Below are 12,605 nucleotides of genomic sequence, written 5' to 3' on the forward strand. Positions count from 1 at the left end.
AGTTGTAAGAAATGCGCTTGCCGGTACAGTGATTCCCTGGCTTTCTCTGGCCCGAGAAAGCTTTTCCTCTGAAGTGGGAACAGAAGTTGGACTGCTTCTGCTGAACTTCCTGAAAGCAGAGCTGGCGGGAGGAGGGACTTTTTGAGTGCTGGGAAAATTTGAGCTGGAAATTTGCATCGGCTGGACAGAGATTGCTTGGAGCAGCCAAAATATAATAACGGCCATGGCGCTCAAGTAAAGCAGAAAGCTTTTAGTATACACCTTTTGCACTCTTGTCAACGAAGCTGGGCTCTGTGAATACTCACCCTACGCAAGAAAAGAGAACAGACTTTGCTGGTGACCTAAATATATCTCGCCTGATCGAGCACGATCGAGCTCTGAGTGAGCAGCTGTGCAATGGTCATCTTTACCAAAGGGGAGATGCTGCTTTTTCCAGTGTCACGCCCATGCTCTCAGGGCTGGAGGGAGGAGGGCTGCTTTTTGTTTTTACAGGCAAAAGGAAAGGCCCAGCCCTCAGAGCTTCTGCCAATGCAGATCCCAGCAGGTGCAAAATAAAGGCTCTCCCCCACCTTGCCAGCTGCAGATTGATCAGAAGACTGCTAGTCTAGTGTGTTGGGCCACTTTCTCTCTTCTGTGTATCGTCCCCTCTTATTACATAAACAGCATAAGAGGAATAAAGGAAGGAAGGAAGGAAGGAACAGTGTATCGCAAGCACCTTCCACCCTGATGTCAATGGGCCACCAACCTTCGGGATGAGGAGGAGACCTGTGAAGACAGTCAGAGCGTGCCGACTGGGGCATTCATTTGGCTCATACACCGACAAGGCTTTCAGCGGCAGGAACAAACTTCAGGAATAGGCATTCTTGGCCTCGAATCCTAAGGGGGGTGCAAACGCTGAGGACAATTCCGTCAAATGCTCAAAGGACCGTGGCTCGTTGGTCTAGGGGTATGATTCTCGCTTTGGGTGCGAGAGGTCCCGGGTTCAAATCACGGACGAGCCCAATCAAGGTGGTTAACTTGAGCTCCTTTTTTTTGTTTTTTCAATGTTATTTTCATTGGACAGACTCTCTGGTTTTCTCGGTAAGCAGTAGTCGATGAACAATTCACTTCCTGAACCTCTTTGCGTGCCATGTCCTTGCGACAAGCACTTTGTGTTCTCTGTTAGCTCTCAGTAACATTCCTTGATTTGCTTGTGAGTTTTGGCCGTCCGATCTCAAAGTGGAAATATGTCCTTCCCTCTGTACGCTGCATAGGCCCTCAGCTGGCATACTTGTATATGTGCGCATGCTTGATAGGACGTATGTTTTAGGCTGGATTGTGTGAGCTTCAGGCGCAAGGCATTTGATTAGTCTTTAAGCAGGTCCACTTGCACTGCCCTTTGCACCTGTTCTCCCAGTCCCTACAAAGGTGAGCAAGCAGCTGTTTCTGTAGTGTAGTGGTTATCACGTTCGCCTCACACGCGAAAGGTCCCGGTTTGAGACCGGGCAGAAACACTCTCTGCTGGCATTTTACACAAAATAGTTTTTTTCCCCTTTTGTCACACACAAATGTAAAGTATGAACTTATTTGCGTTCCCATGGAAATAGCATATGCTCTCAAGAGCTTGAGAAATACACTGGGAAGGCAAGCATCCTCACATGTATTCTGTATATGGGGCCAATAAAAAAATGCACGCGCTTGCATTTTGTGTATGTAATGTTGCAGAGCACAGAGAGGATTTATTTTCCCTACTGCTGGGTATTTGGGTCTCTGGGATCACAGTTGGGTCAGCTCCGTCCTCTGAAATGGTCCATATTAGTTACATAGGTTAGTGTACCAAAGAAATAATACATTTTCATATACAGCTTCTTCATTTCTGTGTTCTGAGGGATTACCAGTTGTAAGAAATGCACTTGCCGGTACAGTGATTCCCTGGCTTTCTCTGGCCCGAGAAAGCTTTTCCTCTGAAGTGGGAACAGAAGTTGGACTGCTTCTGCTGAACTTCCTGAAAGCAGAGCTGGCGGGAGGAGGGACTTTTTGAGTGCTGGGAAAATTTGAGCTGGAAATTTGCATCGGCTGGACAGAGATTGCTTGGAGCAGCCAAAATATAATAACGGCCATGGCGCTCAAGTAAAGCAGAAAGCTTTTAGTATACACCTTTTGCACTCTTGTCAACGAAGCTGGGCTCTGTGAATGCTCACCCTACGCAAGAAAAGAGAACAGACTTTGCTGGTGACCTAAATATATCTCGCCTGATCGAGCACGATCGAGCTCTGAGTGAGCAGCTGTGCAATGGTCATCTTTACCAAAGGGGAGATGCTGCTTTTTCCAGTGTCACGCCCATGCTCTCAGGGCTGGAGGGAGGAGGGCTGCTTTTTGTTTTTACAGGCAAAAGGAAAGGCCCAGCCCTCAGAGCTTCTGCCAATGCAGATCCCAGCAGGTGCAAAATAAAGGCTCTCCCCCACCTTGCCAGCTGCAGATTGATCAGAAGACTGCTAGTCTAGTGTGTTGGGCCACTTTCTCTCTTCTGTGTATCGTCCCCTCTTATTACATAAACAGCATAAGAGGAATAAAGGAAGGAAGGAAGGAAGGAACAGTGTATCGCAAGCACCTTCCACCCTGATGTCAATGGGCCACCAACCTTCGGGATGAGGAGGAGACCTGTGAAGACAGTCAGAGCGTGCCGACTGGGTCATTCATTTGGCTCATACACCGACAAGGCTTTCAGCGGCAGGAACAAACTTCAGGAATAGGCATTCTTGGCCTCGAATCCTAAGGGGGGTGCAAACGCTGAGGACAATTCCGTCAAATGCTCAAAGGACCGTGGCTCGTTGGTCTAGGGGTATGATTCTCGCTTTGGGTGCGAGAGGTCCCGGGTTCAAATCCCGGACGAGCCCAATCAAGGTGGTTAACTTGAGCTCCTTTTTTTTGTTTTTTCAATGTTATTTTCATTGGACAGACTCTCTGGTTTTCTCGGTAAGCAGTAGTCGATGAACAATTCACTTCCTGAACCTCTTTGCGTGACATGTCCTTGCGACAAGCACTTTGTGTTCTCTGTTAGCTCTCAGTAACATTCCTTGATTTGCTTGTGAGTTTTGGCCGTCCGATCTCAAAGTGGAAATATGTCCTTCCCTCTGTACGCTGCATAGGCCCTCAGCTGGCATACTTGTATATGTGCGCATGCTTGATAGGACGTATGTTTTAGGCTGGATTGTGTGAGCTTCAGGCGCAAGGCATTTGATTAGTCTTTAAGCAGGTCCACTTGCACTGCCCTTTGCACCTGTTCTCCCAGTCCCTACAAAGGTGAGCAAGCAGCTGTTTCTGTAGTGTAGTGGTTATCACGTTCGCCTCACACGCGAAAGGTCCCCGGTTCGAGACCGGGCAGAAACACTCTCTGCTGGCATTTTACACAAAATAGTTTTTTTCCCCTTTTGTCACACACAAATGTAAAGTATGAACTTATTTGCGTTCCCATGGAAATAGCATATGCTCTCAAGAGCTTGAGAAATACACTGGGAAGGCAAGCATCCTCACATGTATTCTGTATATGGGGCCAATAAAAAAATGCACGCGCTTGCATTTTGTGTATGTAATGTTGCAGAGCACAGAGAGGATTTATTTTCCCTACTGCTGGGTATTTGGGTCTCTGGGATCACAGTTGGGTCCGCTCCGTCCTCTGAAATGGTCCATATTAGTTACATAGGTTAGTGTACCAAAGAAATAATACATTTTCATATACAGCTTCTTCATTTCTGTGTTCTGAGGGATTACCAGTTGTAAGAAATGCACTTGCCGGTACAGTGATTCCCTGGCTTTCTCTGGCCCGAGAAAGCTTTTCCTCTGAAGTGGGAACAGAAGTTGGACTGCTTCTGCTGAACTTCCTGAAAGCAGAGCTGGCGGGAGGAGGGACTTTTTGAGTGCTGGGAAAATTTGAGCTGGAAATTTGCATCGGCTGGACAGAGATTGCTTGGAGCAGCCAAAATATAATAACGGCCATGGCGCTCAAGTAAAGCAGAAAGCTTTTAGTATACACCTTTTGCACTCTTGTCAACGAAGCTGGGCTCTGTGAATGCTCACCCTACGCAAGAAAAGAGAACAGACTTTGCTGGTGACCTAAATATATCTCGCCTGATCGAGCACGATCGAGCTCTGAGTGAGCAGCTGTGCAATGGTCATCTTTACCAAAGGGGAGATGCTGCTTTTTCCAGTGTCACGCCCATGCTCTCAGGGCTGGAGGGAGGAGGGCTGCTTTTTGTTTTTACAGGCAAAAGGAAAGGCCCAGCCCTCAGAGCTTCTGCCAATGCAGATCCCAGCAGGTGCAAAATAAAGGCTCTCCCCCACCTTGCCAGCTGCAGATTGATCAGAAGACTGCTAGTCTAGTGTGTTGGGCCACTTTCTCTCTTCTGTGTATCGTCCCCTCTTATTACATAAACAGCATAAGAGGAATAAAGGAAGGAAGGAAGGAAGGAACAGTGTATCGCAAGCACCTTCCACCCTGATGTCAATGGGCCACCAACCTTCGGGATGAGGAGGAGACATGTGAAGACAGTCAGAGCGTGCCGACTGGGGCATTCATTTGGCTCATACACCGACAAGGCTTTCAGCGGCAGGAACAAACTTCAGGAATAGGCATTCTTGGCCTCGAATCCTAAGGGGGGTGCAAACGCTGAGGACAATTCCGTCAAATGCTCAAAGGACCGTGGCTCGTTGGTCTAGGGGTATGATTCTCGCTTTGGGTGCGAGAGGTCCCGGGTTCAAATCCCGGACGAGCCCAATCAAGGTGGTTAACTTGAGCTCCTTTTTTTTGTTTTTTCAATGTTATTTTCATTGGACAGACTCTCTGGTTTTCTCGGTAAGCAGTAGTCGATGAACAATTCACTTCCTGAACCTCTTTGCGTGCCATGTCCTTGCGACAAGCACTTTGTGTTCTCTGTTAGCTCTCAGTAACATTCCTTGATTTGCTTGTGAGTTTTGGCCGTCCGATCTCAAAGTGGAAATATGTCCTTCCCTCTGTACGCTGCATAGGCCCTCAGCTGGCATACTTGTATATGTGCGCATGCTTGATAGGACGTATGTTTTAGGCTGGATTGTGTGAGCTTCAGGCGCAAGGCATTTGATTAGTCTTTAAGCAGGTCCACTTGCACTGCCCTTTGCACCTGTTCTCCCAGTCCCTAAAAAGGTGAGCAAGCAGCTGTTTCTGTAGTGTAGTGGTTATCACGTTCGCCTCACACGCGAAAGGTCCTGGTTCGAGACCGGGCAGAAACACTCTCTGCTGGCATTTTACACAAAATAGTTTTTTTCCCCTTTTGTCACACACAAATGTAAAGTATGAACTTATTTGCGTTCCCATGGAAATAGCATATGCTCTCAAGAGCTTGAGAAATACACTGGGAAGGCAAGCATCCTCACATGTATTCTGTATATGGGGCCAATAGAAAAATGCACGCGCTTGCATTTTGTGTATGTAATGTTGCAGAGCACAGAGAGGATTTATTTTCCCTACTGCTGGGTATTTGGGTCTCTGGGATCACAGTTGGGTCAGCTCCGTCCTCTGAAATGGTCCATATTAGTTACATAGGTTAGTGTACCAAAGAAATAATACATTTTCATATACAGCTTCTTCATTTCTGTGTTCTGAGGGATTACCAGTTGTAAGAAATGCACTTGCCGGTACAGTGATTCCCTGGCTTTCTCTGGCCCGAGAAAGCTTTTCCTCTGAAGTGGGAACAGAAGTTGGACTGCTTCTGCTGAACTTCCTGAAAGCAGAGCTGGCGGGAGGAGGGACTTTTTGAGTGCTGGGAAAATTTGAGCTGGAAATTTGCATCGGCTGGACAGAGATTGCTTGGAGCAGCCAAAATATAATAACGGCCATGGCGCTCAAGTAAAGCAGAAAGCTTTTAGTATACACCTTTTGCACTCTTGTCAACGAAGCTGGGCTCTGTGAATGCTCACCCTACGCAAGAAAAGAGAACAGACTTTGCTGGTGACCTAAATATATCTCGCCTGATCGAGCACGATCGAGCTCTGAGTGAGCAGCTGTGCAATGGTCATCTTTACCAAAGGGGAGATGCTGCTTTTTCCAGTGTCACGCCCATGCTCTCAGGGCTGGAGGGAGGAGGGCTGCTTTTTGTTTTTACAGGCAAAAGGAAAGGCCGAGCCCTCAGAGCTTCTGCCAATGCAGATCCCAGCAGGTGCAAAATAAAGGCTCTCCCCCACCTTGCCAGCTGCAGATTGATCAGAAGACTGCTAGTCTAGTGTGTTGGGCCACTTTCTCTCTTCTGTGTATCGTCCCCTCTTATTACATAAACAGCATAAGAGGAATAAAGGAAGGAAGGAAGGAAGGAACAGTGTATCGCAAGCACCTTCCACCCTGATGTCAATGGGCCACCAACCTTCGGGATGAGGAGGAGACCTGTGAAGACAGTCAGAGCGTGCCGACTGGGGCATTCATTTGGCTCATACACCGACAAGGCTTTCAGCGGCAGGAAAAAACTTCAGGAATAGGCATTCTTGGCCTCGAATCCTAAGGGGGGTGCAAACGCTGAGGACAATTCCGTCAAATGCTCAAAGGACCGTGGCTCGTTGGTCTAGGGGTATGATTCTCGCTTTGGGTGCGAGAGGTCCCGGGTTCAAATCACGGACGAGCCCAATCAAGGTGGTTAACTTGAGCTCCTTTTTTTTGTTTTTTCAATGTTATTTTCATTGGACAGACTCTCTGGTTTTCTCGGTAAGCAGTAGTCGATGAACAATTCACTTCCTGAACCTCTTTGCGTGCCATGTCCTTGCGACAAGCACTTTGTGTTCTCTGTTAGCTCTCAGTAACATTCCTTGATTTGCTTGTGAGTTTTGGCCGTCCGATCTCAAAGTGGAAATATGTCCTTCCCTCTGTACGCTGCATAGGCCCTCAGCTGGCATACTTGTATATGTGCGCATGCTTGATAGGACGTATGTTTTAGGCTGGATTGTGTGAGCTTCAGGCGCAAGGCATTTGATTAGTCTTTAAGCAGGTCCACTTGCACTGCCCTTTGCACCTGTTCTCCCAGTCCCTACAAAGGTGAGCAAGCAGCTGTTTCTGTAGTGTAGTGGTTATCACGTTCGCCTCACACGCGAAAGGTCCCGGTTCGAGACCGGGCAGAAACACTCTCTGCTGGCATTTTACACAAAATAGTTTTTTTCCCCTTTTGTCACACACAAATGTAAAGTATGAACTTATTTGCGTTCCCATGGAAATAGCATATGCTCTCAAGAGCTTGAGAAATACACTGGGAAGGCAAGCATCCTCACATGTATTCTGTATATGGGGCCAATAAAAAAATGCACGCGCTTGCATTTTGTGTATGTAATGTTGCAGAGCACAGAGAGGATTTATTTTCCCTACTGCTGGGTATTTGTGTCTCTGGGATCACAGTTGGGTCAGCTCCGTCCTCTGAAATGGTCCATATTAGTTACATAGGTTAGTGTACCAAAGAAATAATACATTTTCATATACAGCTTCTTCATTTCTGTGTTCTGAGGGATTACCAGTTGTAAGAAATGCACTTGCCGGTACAGTGATTCCCTGGCTTTCTCTGGCCCGAGAAAGCTTTTCCTCTGAAGTGGGAACAGAAGTTGGACTGCTTCTGCTGAACTTCCTGAAAGCAGAGCTGGCGGGAGGAGGGACTTTTTGAGTGCTGGGAAAATTTGAGCTGGAAATTTGCATCGGCTGGACAGAGATTGCTTGGAGCAGCCAAAATATAATAACGGCCATGGCGCTCAAGTAAAGCAGAAAGCTTTTAGTATACACCTTTTGCACTCTTGTCAACGAAGCTGGGCTCTGTGAATGCTCACCCTACGCAAGAAAAGAGAACAGACTTTGCTGGTGACCTAAATATATCTCGCCTGATCGAGCACGATCGAGCTCTGAGTGAGCAGCTGTGCAATGGTCATCTTTACCAAAGGGGAGATGCTGCTTTTTCCAGTGTCACGCCCATGCTCTCAGGGCTGGAGGGAGGAGGGCTGCTTTTTGTTTTTACAGGCAAAAGGAAAGGCCCAGCCCTCAGAGCTTCTGCCAATGCAGATCCCAGCAGGTGCAAAATAAAGGCTCTCCCCCACCTTGCCAGCTGCAGATTGATCAGAAGACTGCTAGTCTAGTGTGTTGGGCCACTTTCTCTCTTCTGTGTATCGTCCCCTCTTATTACATAAACAGCATAAGAGGAATAAAGGAAGGAAGGAAGGAAGGAACAGTGTATCGCAAGCACCTTCCACCCTGATGTCAATGGGCCACCAACCTTCGGGATGAGGAGGAGACCTGTGAAGACAGTCAGAGCGTGCCGACTGGGTCATTCATTTGGCTCATACACCGACAAGGCTTTCAGCGGCAGGAACAAACTTCAGGAATAGGCATTCTTGGCCTCGAATCCTAAGGGGGGTGCAAACGCTGAGGACAATTCCGTCAAATGCTCAAAGGACCGTGGCTCGTTGGTCTAGGGGTATGATTCTCGCTTTGGGTGCGAGAGGTCCCGGGTTCACGAGCCCAATCAAGGTGGTTAACTTGAGCTCCTTTTTTTTGTTTTTTCAATGTTATTTTCATTGGACAGACTCTCTGGTTTTCTCGGTAAGCAGTAGTCGATGAACAATTCACTTCCTGAACCTCTTTGCGTGCCATGTCCTTGCGACAAGCACTTTGTGTTCTCTGTTAGCTCTCAGTAACATTCCTTGATTTGCTTGTGAGTTTTGGCCGTCCGATCTCAAAGTGGAAATATGTCCTTCCCTCTGTACGCTGCATAGGCCCTCAGCTGGCATACTTGTATATGTGCGCATGCTTGATAGGACGTATGTTTTAGGCTGGATTGTGTGAGCTTCAGGCGCAAGGCATTTGATTAGTCTTTAAGCAGGTCCACTTGCACTGCCCTTTGCACCTGTTCTCCCAGTCCCTACAAAGGTGAGCAAGCAGCTGTTTCTGTAGTGTAGTGGTTATCACGTTCGCCTCACACGCGAAAGGTCCCGGTTCGAGACCGGGCAGAAACACTCTCTGCTGGCATTTTACACAAAATAGTTTTTTTCCCCTTTTGTCACACACAAATGTAAAGTATGAACTTATTTGCGTTCCCATGGAAATAGCATATGCTCTCAAGAGCTTGAGAAATACACTGGGAAGGCAAGCATCCTCACATGTATTCTGTATATGGGGCCAATAAAAAAATGCACGCGCTTGCATTTTGTGTATGTAATGTTGCAGAGCACAGAGAGGATTTATTTTCCCTACTGCTGGGTATTTGGGTCTCTGGGATCACAGTTGGGTCAGCTCCGTCCTCTGAAATGGTCCATATTAGTTACATAGGTTAGTGTACCAAAGAAATAATACATTTTCATATACAGCTTCTTCATTTCTGTGTTCTGAGGGATTACCAGTTGTAAGAAATGCACTTGCCGGTACAGTGATTCCCTGGCTTTCTCTGGCCCGAGAAAGCTTTTCCTCTGAAGTGGGAACAGAAGTTGGACTGCTTCTGCTGAACTTCCTGAAAGCAGAGCTGGCGGGAGGAGGGACTTTTTGAGTGCTGGGAAAATTTGAGCTGGAAATTTGCATCGGCTGGACAGAGATTGCTTGGAGCAGCCAAAATATAATAACGGCCATGGCGCTCAAGTAAAGCAGAAAGCTTTTAGTATACACCTTTTGCACTCTTGTCAACGAAGCTGGGCTCTGTGAATGCTCACCCTACGCAAGAAAAGAGAACAGACTTTGCTGGTGACCTAAATATATCTCGCCTGATCGAGCACGATCGAGCTCTGAGTGAGCAGCTGTGCAATGGTCATCTTTACCAAAGAGGAGATGCTACTTTTTCCAGTGTCACGCCCATGCTCTCAGGGCTGGAGGGAGGAGGGCTGCTTTTTGTTTTTACAGGCAAAAGGAAAGGCCCAGCCCTCAGAGCTTCTGCCAATGCAGATCCCAGCAGGTGCAAAATAAAGGCTCTCCCCCACCTTGCCAGCTGCAGATTGATCAGAAGACTGCTAGTCTAGTGTGTTGGGCCACTTTCTCTCTTCTGTGTATCGTCCCCTCTTATTACATAAACAGCATAAGAGGAATAAAGGAAGGAAGGAAGGAAGGAACAGTGTATCGCAAGCACCTTCCACCCTGATGTCAATGGGCCACCAACCTTCGGGATGAGGAGGAGACCTGTGAAGACAGTCAGAGCGTGCCGACTGGGGCATTCATTTGGCTCATACACCGACAAGGCTTTCAGCGGCAGGAACAAACTTCAGGAATAGGCATTCTTGGCCTCGAATCCTAAGGGGGGTGCAAACGCTGAGGACAATTCCGTCAAATGCTCAAAGGACCGTGGCTCGTTGGTCTAGGGGTATGATTCTCGCTTTGGGTGCGAGAGGTCCCGGGTTCAAATCACGGACGAGCCCAATCAAGGTGGTTAACTTGAGCTCCTTTTTTTTGTTTTTTCAATGTTATTTTCATTGGACAGACTCTCTGGTTTTCTCGGTAAGCAGTAGTCGATGAACAATTCACTTCCTGAACCTCTTTGCGTGCCATGTCCTTGCGACAAGCACTTTGTGTTCTCTGTTAGCTCTCAGTAACATTCCTTGATTTGCTTGTGAGTTTTGGCCGTCCGATCTCAAAGTGGAAATATGTCCTTCCCTCTGTACGCTGCATAGGCCCTCAGCTGGCATACTTGTATATGTGCGCATGCTTGATAGGACGTATGTTTTAGGCTGGATTGTGTGAGCTTCAGGCGCAAGGCATTTGATTAGTCTTTAAGCAGGTCCACTTGCACTGCCCTTTGCACCTGTTCTCCCAGTCCCTACAAAGGTGAGCAAGCAGCTGTTTCTGTAGTGTAGTGGTTATCACGTTCGCCTCACACGCGAAAGGTCCCGGTTCGAGACCGGGCAGAAACACTCTCTGCTGGCATTTTACACAAAATAGTTTTTTTCCCCTTTTGTCACACACAAATGTAAAGTATGAACTTATTTGCGTTCCCATGGAAATAGCATATGCTCTCAAGAGCTTGAGAAATACACTGGGAAGGCAAGCATCCTCACATGTATTCTGTATATGGGGCCAATAAAAAAATGCACGCGCTTGCATTTTGTGTATGTAATGTTGCAGAGCACAGAGAGGATTTATTTTCCCTACTGCTGGGTATTTGGGTCTCTGGGATCACAGTTGGGTCAGCTCCGTCCTCTGAAATGGTCCATATTAGTTACATAGGTTAGTGTACCAAAGAAATAATACATTTTCATATACAGCTTCTTCATTTCTGTGTTCTGAGGGATTACCAGTTGTAAGAAATGCACTTGCCGGTACAGTGATTCCCTGGCTTTCTCTGGCCCGAGAAAGCTTTTCCTCTGAAGTGGGAACAGAAGTTGGACTGCTTCTGCTGAACTTCCTGAAAGCAGAGCTGGCGGGAGGAGGGACTTTTTGAGTGCTGGGAAAATTTGAGCTGGAAATTTGCATCGGCTGGACAGAGATTGCTTGGAGCAGCCAAAATATAATAACGGCCATGGCGCTCAAGTAAAGCAGAAAGCTTTTAGTATACACCTTTTGCACTCTTGTCAACGAAGCTGGGCTCTGTGAATGCTCACCCTACGCAAGAAAAGAGAACAGACTTTGCTGGTGACCTAAATATATCTCGCCTGATCGAGCACGATCGAGCTCTGAGTGAGCAGCTGTGCAATGGTCATCTTTACCAAAGGGGAGATGCTGCTTTTTCCAGTGTCACGCCCATGCTCTCAGGGCTGGAGGGAGGAGGGCTGCTTTTTGTTTTTACAGGCAAAAGGAAAGGCCCAGCCCTCAGAGCTTCTGCCAATGCAGATCCCAGCAGGTGCAAAATAAAGGCTCTCCCCCACCTTGCCAGCTGCAGATTGATCAGAAGACTGCTAGTCTAGTGTGTTGGGCCACTTTCTCTCTTCTGTGTATCGTCCCCTCTTATTACATAAACAGCATAAGAGGAATAAAGGAAGGAAGGAAGGAAGGAACAGTGTATCGCAAGCACCTTCCACCCTGATGTCAATGGGCCACCAACCTTCGGGATGAGGAGGAGACCTGTGAAGACAGTCAGAGCGTGCCGACTGGGTCATTCATTTGGCTCATACACCGACAAGGCTTTCAGCGGCAGGAACAAACTTCAGGAATAGGCATTCTTGGCCTCGAATCCTAAGGGGGGTGCAAACGCTGAGGACAATTCCGTCAAATGCTCAAAGGACCGTGGCTCGTTGGTCTAGGGGTATGATTCTCGCTTTGGGTGCGAGAGGTCCCGGGTTCAAATCCCGGACGAGCCCAATCAAGGTGGTTAACTTGAGCTCCTTTTTTTTGTTTTTTCAATGTTATTTTCATTGGACAGACTCTCTGGTTTTCTCGGTAAGCAGTAGTCGATGAACAATTCACTTCCTGAACCTCTTTGCGTGACATGTCCTTGCGACAAGCACTTTGTGTTCTCTGTTAGCTCTCAGTAACATTCCTTGATTTGCTTGTGAGTTTTGGCCGTCCGATCTCAAAGTGGAAATATGTCCTTCCCTCTGTACGCTGCATAGGCCCTCAGCTGGCATACTTGTATATGTGCGCATGCTTGATAGGACGTATGTTTTAGGCTGGATTGTGTGAGCTTCAGGCGCAAGGCATTTGATTAGTCTTTAAGCAGGTC

General features: G+C 47.5%; 11 non-coding genes across 11 annotated transcripts; all 11 read left to right on the forward strand.

Annotated features, from left to right (window-relative positions):
• The first annotated feature begins 929 nt into the window (after positions 1-929).
• Positions 930-1,001, forward strand: TRNAP-UGG (transfer RNA proline (anticodon UGG)). Its single transcript has one exon. It is a non-coding gene; the product is annotated as a tRNA-Pro (tRNA).
• Positions 1,002-2,804: 1,803 nt separating this feature from the next.
• TRNAP-UGG (transfer RNA proline (anticodon UGG)) lies at positions 2,805-2,876 on the forward strand. The gene has a single exon. It is a non-coding gene; the product is annotated as a tRNA-Pro (tRNA).
• Positions 2,877-3,296: 420 nt separating this feature from the next.
• TRNAV-CAC (transfer RNA valine (anticodon CAC)) lies at positions 3,297-3,369 on the forward strand. The gene has a single exon. It is a non-coding gene; the product is annotated as a tRNA-Val (tRNA).
• A 1,311-nt stretch (positions 3,370-4,680) lies between these two features.
• Positions 4,681-4,752, forward strand: TRNAP-UGG (transfer RNA proline (anticodon UGG)). The gene has a single exon. It is a non-coding gene; the product is annotated as a tRNA-Pro (tRNA).
• A 420-nt stretch (positions 4,753-5,172) lies between these two features.
• On the forward strand, positions 5,173-5,244 carry TRNAV-CAC (transfer RNA valine (anticodon CAC)). Its single transcript has one exon. It is a non-coding gene; the product is annotated as a tRNA-Val (tRNA).
• A 1,311-nt stretch (positions 5,245-6,555) lies between these two features.
• On the forward strand, positions 6,556-6,627 carry TRNAP-UGG (transfer RNA proline (anticodon UGG)). The gene has a single exon. It is a non-coding gene; the product is annotated as a tRNA-Pro (tRNA).
• A 420-nt stretch (positions 6,628-7,047) lies between these two features.
• Positions 7,048-7,119, forward strand: TRNAV-CAC (transfer RNA valine (anticodon CAC)). The gene has a single exon. It is a non-coding gene; the product is annotated as a tRNA-Val (tRNA).
• Positions 7,120-8,913: 1,794 nt separating this feature from the next.
• On the forward strand, positions 8,914-8,985 carry TRNAV-CAC (transfer RNA valine (anticodon CAC)). The gene has a single exon. It is a non-coding gene; the product is annotated as a tRNA-Val (tRNA).
• A 1,311-nt stretch (positions 8,986-10,296) lies between these two features.
• TRNAP-UGG (transfer RNA proline (anticodon UGG)) lies at positions 10,297-10,368 on the forward strand. Its single transcript has one exon. It is a non-coding gene; the product is annotated as a tRNA-Pro (tRNA).
• Positions 10,369-10,788: 420 nt separating this feature from the next.
• TRNAV-CAC (transfer RNA valine (anticodon CAC)) lies at positions 10,789-10,860 on the forward strand. Its single transcript has one exon. It is a non-coding gene; the product is annotated as a tRNA-Val (tRNA).
• Positions 10,861-12,171: 1,311 nt separating this feature from the next.
• On the forward strand, positions 12,172-12,243 carry TRNAP-UGG (transfer RNA proline (anticodon UGG)). Its single transcript has one exon. It is a non-coding gene; the product is annotated as a tRNA-Pro (tRNA).
• Positions 12,244-12,605: the final 362 nt, after the last annotated feature.

Source organism: Ambystoma mexicanum, chromosome 2q, assembly GCF_040938575.1.
Source record: "Ambystoma mexicanum isolate Mex_15411 chromosome 2q, UKY_AmexF1_1, whole genome shotgun sequence".
In the NCBI taxonomy this organism is placed as follows: Eukaryota; Metazoa; Chordata; class Amphibia; order Caudata; family Ambystomatidae; genus Ambystoma; species Ambystoma mexicanum.